The sequence below is a fragment of the Vulpes vulpes genome, chromosome 1 (genome assembly GCF_048418805.1).
Source record: "Vulpes vulpes isolate BD-2025 chromosome 1, VulVul3, whole genome shotgun sequence".
Classification (NCBI taxonomy): Eukaryota; Metazoa; Chordata; class Mammalia; order Carnivora; family Canidae; genus Vulpes; species Vulpes vulpes.
This window is the reverse complement of record NC_132780.1, coordinates 56,923,171-56,929,517: the sequence shown is the minus strand read 5'-3', so window position 1 is coordinate 56,929,517 and position 6,347 is coordinate 56,923,171. Positions and strand designations below refer to the sequence as shown.

Genomic DNA, 6,347 nt, shown 5'->3' with positions numbered 1-6,347 from the left:
AATGTAGACTGAAGGGAAATTCCAGGGCCTCAGGGATTTAGGACATTGGCTGGGAGTTGCATTCCATTTCCAGAGGTGAAACCTAGAAAATGCTTCAGGAGACCATTTAAATGAAGAGCGAGCTATCCATTGAGTTTGCACTTAGGTGAAAGGGTTAAGAGAAGAGTATAAAGCCAGGTGATAAACTGGATTCTCCAGTGTAACTTACTGTGTTAATTTAGGGAGATTTGTCAGGTAACACCCCCACCCCCACCCCCCAACAAAAAACAAGAGGAACATTTTACAAGAACATCTTGCATAAAGTAGATAATCTAGGCAAGGTAATATAGTGCCTGATACTACGTAAGCATGTAATAAATGTTAGCTAGATCCTGCAACCTCTGCTTGTTAGCAAGTCACTGATCTGTAACTGTTCCCTCTGTGATTCAGTTTCCTCATCTGTAAAATGAGAGAATATTACCTTCCTCAAAGAGATGAGAATTAAATAGATTAATATATGTAAAGTGTCATTATAATACATATACTTGTGTTTTCTTTAACCTTTCAATATTGTTTCTAAGATTCGTTCATGTTGTTACTACAGCTTTATTTTATTGTGTGTTTAATAGTCCTCTGTTGAGGAGCTCCTGGGTGGCTCAGTCGGTTAAGCATCGGACTCTTGATTTTGGCTCAGGTCATGATCTCAGGGTTGTGAGATGGAGCCATGCCTCAGGCTCTACACTCAGCGGGGAGTCTCCTTGAGATTCTTTCCCTCTGCCCTTTCCTCTGCTCTCGAGTCTGTGCACCTGTGCTCTCTCCCCCTCAAATATATAAATCTTAAAATATTCCTCTGGTGAACATACCACTATACAACTATTTATCCATTCTCCTGTCAGTGGATAGGGTTACTTGCAGCTCTGTGCTTTTTGTTTTGTCAATGAAATGTGAGTCTCACTGGATGGAACTGCTGGACCCTCCAGTATGTGCCTATTGGGCTTGACAAGATACCCCTCAATGTTTCACAAAGCAACTATATCATTTATATGTCCATCCTAAGGATACCCTGTGCAATGTCTGATATTAAGTTTTTTCATTTTCGCAAAGTCATTTCATTGTAGTTCTAATTTGCATTTCCCTGACACCTGAGGATGAGCATCTTTTAATCTTTCTTGGTCACTGATGTTTTCTCCATTGTGAGGTGTCTATTCATGCCTTCTGCTTGTTTCTTCTAGTCTGCCTTCTGGGGAGTGGTCACAGGAAATCTTTGCTATTCCTGACTTACAAATAATAGACATGAGCCAGCCTGCTAATCCTATCTACTTCTGACGAGGAGAACAAATAATTAGTATGATGAAATCTGAGGTTCTGAGGCCCTCCAGGGGTATTTTCTCAAAAGTCTCCCTGAAACAGGCAATATCTAGGGGAGGGGTAGAAAAGGAGGATGTTTGTTGGATTGTTTTGCTTTGCAGATGTGGGCATGGACTGACATTTATTAATTTGGTTTTGTGATTTTTTTTTTTTTAGAAGCACCAGCAAACAGTTTGGTTGCAACAATAGTAAACATTTATTGAGTACTTAGAAGCCAGTACTATTCTAAGCACTTAACATATATTATCTCAGTTAAGCTTCATAATAATTTATGATGGCCAGGAGACATATATTACTATCACTATTTCCCAATTAAGGAAATGGAGGCCTTGAAAAAGTAATGAATTGTTCAAAGTAGAATTACTAAATGATAGAAATAGGCTTCCCCAGCCCATGCTTTTAACCACTCAGATAACCACAGGAGTTGGCGGGGAGTATAGCAAAGATGAAGGGAGGGCACGGTGGGTGCCCAGAAGCAATTCAAGGTACTGATGTGCCTTTGGGGTCTATGCTGAGCAGGGATGAAAGTTGAAGATGGGAGGGCAACTGAAAGAACTGAAGAAAGATCAAGAACAGAAATTTCTAAGAAGTCAGGAAAGTGTCAAACTTGCTGGGACAGTGCTTGCAGAGGTGTGAAGAGTCACTAGAATCACCCAGAGTCACTAGGTTCTTGGAGTATTTGGGTAAATGTGAAGTTAGGCATTTTGCCACAGGAATGAGTTGTGTTAAAGAGGAATGGAATCCTGGTGCTGGAGGAGCCGTGAATCATGGATGCGCAGGTTGTCTGAGATTAAAGTGGGAGTTTGGCAGTATTTTTGGGCCAGGTTTTCCATGAATCCGGGCAAGTGACCTAGAGCTGGTGGATAATGATGATTATGCTTGAGACTCAAAAGGGGGCAGAGGGTGGGAAGCTGTATACAGGTAGGAATAAAATCTTCTGGAACTGGCAGCTAGAACCTAGACTGCCAACAGGACTTTCAAAGCTCTCTTAGCGTGTTGAAAGGCGGGGCCGGGGCGGGGACCAGTTTTTGTTTGCCAAGGCTCAAGGGAAATGATGTCTTTGGGGGAATGTCAGGTTTCATTTAAGGCAAGAAAGTGAAGGTATGGTTCTCTGAGGATGTTGGGGATACAAAGGATGTTGAGTGCTTACAATGAAATTGTGGCTTTTACAGTGGAAAGTTTCAAAGAGGTCAGCAGCTGAAAGAAGCTAGGGGAAAAGAAGCATAGGCAATTTGTAAACAGAATGAATGGTGTAGGTAAGATTTTTTGACCTTGAAGTTACAAAGAAATGCAGGTATGAATTTGACTGAAAACTAACTTCAAGACGGTGGGGGTGTACAGTAGCTGTCTTCTGTTGATTTGGGGGTATAGAACATCCTCTGGTGCTACTAAAAGGGCTGCAGGATGTCCCCTCTGTTCACACCAATTAAATGATCCCGAGTAGGCTATTCATCTTCCTGTGTCCTATTTTATCCATTTCTAAAATAGGGGCAGTAATACCAACCTCTCTGAGTTGTCAGAGAATCATATTAATGTACATTTTGGAAAGTACAGTTGGTTTGAAGACATGGCTTTCAGGAAAGCATTGTGGAAAAGCAGAAATGTCTGCATTACATTCTGTACACAAATAAAATAATTTATCAGGGAAATAGCTGAAATCAAAATCATTTGATGATCAAAAATCATTATAATGATCAAAAATCATTATAAGAGGGAATTTTTTTTCTTTAGTCATTCTTTCCATTACAAATGATTTAAGTGGAAACTTAAGAACAAAGGTTCAGGACTTTCCTTAACGTCTTTTAGCAGAGCTCAAACAGCCACAGGTTGGGACTCTGGGCCACTTGCCAGTATTTATTCAAAGAGCGTTCTAAGCAAGACAGCATAATAATCAGAAACTGGAAATTTCTCTCCTTTCCCACATACAAGGCTCTTCCCTTCCCTCTGCAATCTGTATATTGCAGATACACATGCAATATTTAGTACCAGGCAATAGCCATTTTAGCCTGTATTTCCTTGTATACTGTTTTTCTTAAGATAGGAAAAATGTGATCATGCTTTTCTTTTACCTTCAGAAAAATCTAACATTATTGAGACACTATGAAATAGGAAAAAGTTATTTCCATGAACAAAATAAAAGTCACGGGAGGTCTTTGAGTTTATGTTTAGGAAATTTCTATTTAGGATATGGAAGAGTGTCTACTGTGGAGATGATACTTGACAAGATAAATACCCCATCACAAATTCCGCATTTCACTGAAAAATGAAACACTACACTGTATCAGACATATAGGCATAGCAGTTCTATAGCCCACCTCTGCCATAAATACCAAGAAATTTGCCTGAAAATGTCCTGTATCTTCTGACATCAGGGTTGAACAACTCAAAAATTTATGGAATGAGATGTTTATGAAACAGAGAATGATTAAAGGAAATGAAGTCCATCTGGAATCCTGAATTAAAAAAAAAATCTGTGAGGATGTCTTCCTTACGACAAAAGTAACATTATTTTCATTGTTGAAGATGTAAAACATACACGTAAAATTAAGGAAAGACATCAAGCCATCACTTATTCATCCAGATATCACAGTGCAAATATACTGGTATATATCCTTTCAGCATTTTCTTACAAATCCCTATGAACGTATAACAAACATGGACTCACACTAGACATAACATCGTGTAAGCTACAGAACATATGTATGCATGCGTCTAAGGACTGTGGTAAAGAGCACAGTTTCCCAACAGGCTGCTTGGGGTGGGGTCTCAGCTCTGTCATTGACTAATGGGATGACACTGGGCAGGTTTCTTCATCATTCTGTTGATGGGAAGTCACAGAATCTAGAGCTAGAAGCATCAGAATGCCATCAGCCAAGGTCAAAAGTCTGTAAGAGGTTTGTCATGGGGAGATCAGCAGTCCAATCTGTTGGATGCTTGAGAAGAAATATCAACATTATTATCCTCATTTTATAGATGAAGAAACAGAAAACCTTGACACAGCAAGATAAAGAGCTTAGCCCGAATCTTCACAGATGGTGGGCTGTACGTAGAGTTGCATGACTCCGGAGCATGCTTGGGGCAGGCCTGCTACTAGCGCATATGGTGCCCTTGTGAAATCAGAAAACACTCCATCTCGTGAGTAAAATGCAGTCACGAAACCCAAATGATGTTTTCCCAGGGGAGCTCTGCCTGTGTGCACATAACTGCCCAGGCTGTTGCTTGATCCCACACCCACACTTGAGGCCAGTTCTGAATAGTTTGTGCTGCTTCCCCTATTATCAAGTTCCAGGTTGGGCAACGGAAAGCAAGTCTTTGATAGGTACCAGGTAAGTGAGGGACCAATCACAGGTGTCACTGGGAATGCTGCCGTCAGGACAGGTGTGACTTGTGCAGGTGCGTGCCAGTACGGAGGTGAACAGTCCCCTGAGTGTATATGGTCATTATGAACCCAATGTGGGCTTTTGTAGGAGTTAGCTCTGCACTGCTCCAGAACTCTTAGGCCTGCCTGTGATTTCAGAGAAGTTACATTTATCTGCAATGTAAAATTCAACATACTCTTATTTACGGGGCTCCTGTACCATGCGCCATCTGAACACCCCTGTGCTGCAACCTTATCCTAACAACGCTTGTATTCATTCGACAAGCGTTAAGGGTCCACCCACATGCAAAGCACCGCACAAGGCACTACAGTAGATTCAGAGACACCCACCCTTTTTTAATCAAGGGATGTAATTTCTAGTAAGGAAAATGCACATAAATAGCATACAGAGTCCTAAGCTCTACAAGAGAAGCATTGAGAAACTGCTATGTGAATTCACAAGACGAAGTATTTATTTCTGTTTGGTTAATTTGAAAAAAAAAAAAGAGTCATGAAGGAGGCAGCACTTGAGGAGCGGCCTGAAGGCGGTATCTGGATGCGCAGAAATGGAAACGAAGGTAGTTCAGAAGGACCAGGGGAGGTGAAGGCGTATCACCGCGCGTGGGAAGGGCCCACCGCGCCCCGAGGGCGATGAAGCTCTTGGGAAGGCCCCTGCAGCCGCTGGCCCAACTGCGGAACACGCGAGGAAGTGTCTCCGACACGGGTGTGCAACTACTGAAAACACATACGCACGCTTTCAACGGAAGTATCAGAAATGGCTCAAGAATCGGCCTGAATCCGCAACGGGGGCTGTGACTGCGTCATTTCCTAAAGTCGAGGAACACCAAGGGCGCTCCCACGAGCTAGTTCAAGAGATTTTCCAGCGTCAGAAAACAAGGTCTGCGTTCAAGAAGAAGGCGGGTGGGTTCCGGGGTTGGACTGGCCTGTGACCGGGTCCGCTTCATCTCCCTCGGCGACCAGAAAGCCAGCCTCGCTCCTTACAACAGCGAGAGGGACCCGCGGCACATCCCGGGGGTCGGGCCGATGCCCAGCGGCATCAGACAAGCGGATGGGTCCGAGCGGAGGCCGCCCTGAACACCAAGGTCACTAACGGGGACGTCGTTGGGGGGTGGGGGGATGGGGATGATGGGGGTGGGGGTAGGGATGATGTGGTAGGGATGGTGGGGATGATGGGAGTGACAGTGATGGGGGTGGGGATGGTGGGGGAGTGGGGATGGAGGGGGCGTGGGCGGTAGGGATGGGGGGGTAGGGATGGAGGGGGAGTAGGGGTGATGGGGGTGGGGATGATAGGGATGGGGGTGGGGATGTGGGGGAGTGGGGGTGATGGGGGTGGGAGGTGGGGATGGAGGGGGAGTGGGGGTGATGGTGAGGATGATGGGGGTGGGGTGGGGATGATGGTGAGGGGGTGGGTTGGGAGTGGGGGTGGGGGGATGGGGTGGGGATGATGGTGGGGAGCTGGGTAAGGGGATGATGGGGTGATGGGGGTGGGGATGATGGTGGAGGGGTGGGTAGGGGGATGATGGGGTGGGGATGATGAGGGTGGGGGTGGGGATGATGGGGTGGGGGTATGGGGGGACAGTGGCGGTAGGGATGGTGGGGGTGGCTCCCCAAGGGTTTCCAA

At 44.8% G+C, this 6,347-nt stretch overlaps 1 long non-coding RNA gene across 1 annotated transcript; it reads right to left on the bottom strand.

Moving 5' to 3' along the window:
• Nucleotides 1-1,522: 1,522 nt before the first annotated feature.
• Nucleotides 1,523-4,879, bottom strand: LOC140599765 (uncharacterized). The gene is made up of 2 exons (XR_012002776.1): nucleotides 4,671-4,879; nucleotides 1,523-4,280 (listed from the first exon to the last, which is right to left on the bottom strand). It is a non-coding gene; the product is annotated as an uncharacterized lncRNA (long non-coding RNA).
• Between the last annotated feature and the right edge of the window lie 1,468 nt (nucleotides 4,880-6,347).